General features: G+C 35.0%; 1 protein-coding gene across 1 annotated transcript in view; it reads left to right on the top strand.

Moving 5' to 3' along the window:
- LOC101573051 (ovostatin homolog) overlaps positions 1 to 3,684 on the top strand; it is a 73,145-nt gene that overhangs the window by 24,977 nt on the left and 44,484 nt on the right. The gene's annotated exons all lie outside the window — the stretch shown is intronic.

The raw sequence follows: 3,684 nt of genomic DNA, 5'->3' as shown, positions 1-3,684 counted from the left end.
TCTCTCTCTCTCTCTCTGTCTCTCCCTGTCTCTGTTTCTCCATCTCTCTGTCTCTGTCTCTGTCTCCGTGTCTCTGTCTCTGTCTCTCTGTACTTCTATCTCTTTCTCCCTCCCTGCCTCTTTCCCCCCTACCACCAAGGGTTCACCCCAGGGTTCTTGTGTGCTAGTTAAGCACAATGTCATTGAGCTATACCCTCGGCCACTGCTGTTCAAATTGGAAACGTCCAGTTGCCTGTTCTGTGGTACAACCTTAAGCTTAAATGGATGACTCTGCCCAGCTACTTGAGAATTGCTTTTGGACATACAAATGTGAACTCTCCACATGCAATACTATATAGTTGATAATTTCAAATCAATTAACATGATCTTACCAAGTGTGGAGCATATTCTCTGGGTAAATATCAATAATTATCAAGTAGACAAACTTCTATCTTCACATAGGAAATAATGCTAAGAAAATCTGAGTGAAATTTCTCCTGTATCAGCAGTACATTATCCCATTAAGGTTTTATTTATAATGTAATTTATTCAAACATTTTGCCTTATGTATATAGTTTCTCATCTAATTATTTTTGCCAGTATGAAAAATGAAGTAGTACACAATCAGGTAAAACTATCTTCATATAGGACAGGTTTTATTTATTTGAAAAAGATTCTTTAACATTAATTTCCAGAATCCAGGGAGATATGAATAGCTCTAGGTATATGATCTTAATTTTAATAAATATCACCATAGTTCTAGTCAAAACATTTTGAGTTCTTGTCAGAAAATATAAGAGAGGATTACATTCCTAAGTTATTTCCAACTGTGCATTTAGGAGTTTGAAAATTTTGTCATTTTGATAGATACAAATTTACTTGCAAAAGAAAAAAATTACTTGCATAACCCATTTATTAGCTAGTTGGAGTATCTTTTTCATACTTTCTTGCTTTTACAAGATATTTCTCTGTTTGATTTAAGGATTATTGAAAACTATTTTTCTCTAGAGTTCAAGTCTTTAATAACGTTCTGCTGATTGTGTTTTATTATTTCATTTCTATTTTAGTTTATGATTACAGCAGGATTATTTTCCATATTACTAGCATAATGGCTGACAGGGCACAAGCACCAGCCTGCCAGGCACAAGGTCCTGAGTTCAATCCCTGATACCAAAAAAAAAAAAAAACCACCAATAGGTGACAGTGCAGAGGAGAATGCAAGCTGACACCAGAATACCTAGCTAGCGCCAGCCCCTTTTACCTGTGTGACCTCACACAGGTTAGGTAATGTATTTTTGCATTAGTTTATCCATCCTTACAATGGGCACAATAATGATGCCTAGAAGGTATATTTTGAAGATCAAATAAACTGATAGGACCTTTTAACATTCAAAATTGAGAAGTAATGTTTTTTTCAAATATAGCCAAGTATACATGTTTCTGATCGTCTGTGTTCCTAGTGAATGATTACAGATTATTGTCCTTATTTTAAGTAATCAATTGGCTTGTAAGAGAGCCTATTTTGATATTACCTACAGTTGAATTATTTTTTAGGGGAGGTTTATGTTTTGGTTTTGGTGCCGAGGACTGAACCCAGAGCTTCCTTCCAGCTTGCTAGGCAAGCATTTTACCGCTGAGCCAAATCCCCAGTCCCTTGATGTTACCTATGTAAAGAACAGTTCTGTATGTTCTTAGTGCTTATTAAAATAGGTTTAATTTCTTTGAAGACATCACTCAACACTCTTTTCTTTCTGTACTCTATGTCTCTGCCTACTTACATTGTTTCCAACAAAACTTCCTAACCACATGTGAAATAGCGATTACCTTCCGCATCTTGTTTGATACGCTGCTGAAATGTACTTCCTCCTCCTTCCTCTTTCTCCCTTCATTTATTTTAGTCTTTTCAATAATTTATGAAATTAAACCATGGCAGAGATTTAACCTGTGCTAAATCTGAGCAATTTTAAACTGTTGGATTCTTAACTTTTCTACTGTACCTTCTCTTTATTTTTCAGCTGAAAAGAGGTTGTGTTTCTCAAATTGTGAACACAAAAGTCTTCCAAATCAATCGTTCTGGACTTTCCATGACATTTCACATCAGTGGAATTGTTACAGAATCTGGGACAGGTAATGATCGCCTTTCGTGGCCAACCTGGGCTGTCAGGCTGCTCATTGAGAGAACCTTGCTGAGTTAGCAGTATGCACCCAGCTGCTAAAATTATTACTCAAATGGTAAAAGTCATTTTTTCCAATTGTCAAGTTTAAGTAAAATTTTCTTAATAATTTTTAAAATAATCTCCTAAATGTTGCACATTTATATCTGTTTCTGTGATCACATCAATCAGAGGAAGAAATTTTCCTATTAGAAGTGGGCTAATAGGGCCAGCAAGACAGTTCAGTGGTCTAAAGTGCCTGCTTAGGCAAGCTTAGGCACACTCTAGGGACTGTGGTTCATCCCCAGCACCACATGCCTCGCCAGCCCTGCCCTCAGGGTGGGCCGAGCTGCCAAAAAAACAAACAAACAAACAAACAAACAAACAAACAAAAAAGTGGGCTAATAAAATAGCTATATCTTTTTAACTTTGTGTAAATCAGTTGGCAAGGAATTTCCAAAATGTGACCTGTGGTTTAATTCTCAGTATGTGCAGTCCTTATTTTGAGAGTTAAGTCCAGATCCCTGCTTAGATGTTTATGAAGGAGTTTTGGAGTACAACCACCTTCATTGTTTACCTGACCTAACAGCTCTAAGCTTGAGTAGTTGTGTCAAAGCCCTTGTTGACCCTTCATCTTACAATAGCTATCAGATTCTACAGAAGCAGCATGCTAACACCTGATTTTGAACAAATAGTAGTGAGCCAGGGAGATAGCTCAGTGCCTTAACCACCTACCTGTCAAGTGCAAGGACCTGAGTTTGGTCCTTGGTACCCCCACAAAAAATTTAAATAAAATAAAAAAGTTGTAGAACAACTAGGAAGATTTACTAATCCAATAATTATTAGGGAAACTTTTACAAAACTGCTCACAATAAATTCTTAGTAAATTATTATAAAAAGAAGTGACAATTTGGGCCACTTCAATTACTAATTTTGTTTCTTGTTCCTTAAAATGGAGTTGAGATTATATTATTGATGCTTTATGTAAATATACTTGATCCATATTATGATAACTTTTACAACAGATAAGATTCTCACTGTTACAGCAATTTACCTTAATATGGTTTATTCGGCCTATTCACTTGTTTTGATGAAATCATAAGGCCTTTCTATTTACTGCACTTTGCCACCCGATATATTTCAGTCCTAGCAAAGTCAAAGTACTACATAGTTATGCTGTAATCTCAAAAAATGGACTTCAAAAACAAAACTCTTTTATTTGTGATATCTATGACAGTCTCCATTATAAAGACAGTTTTCCAAGCCAAAATTGAATAGATTAGCAAGACAGAAGAATTAAAATTTTTCTGCTATATCTGTGTATTAATATGATTCCTTAGTTTGAACTGCATTATAACCAGGTGTAGGCTGTGCTGGAAAATGCTTCAAGTTATACACATTTTTCTCTATGTAAACAAAAATATAAATTTAAAATTTATTTATAATCCAAAGCTGCATTTAGAAAGTTAACAGATGTATCTTTTTCTTATTTTTTTTCTTTTCAAAGTTTTATTGATAAACATATAGCAATGAGACAGTTTCAAATCAAATC

The sequence above is a fragment of the Octodon degus genome, unplaced genomic scaffold (genome assembly GCF_000260255.1).
Source record: "Octodon degus isolate 3935 unplaced genomic scaffold, OctDeg1.0 scaffold00288, whole genome shotgun sequence".
NCBI lineage: Eukaryota > Metazoa > Chordata > Mammalia > Rodentia > Octodontidae > Octodon > Octodon degus.
This window is presented reverse-complemented; position numbering and strand designations above follow the sequence as displayed.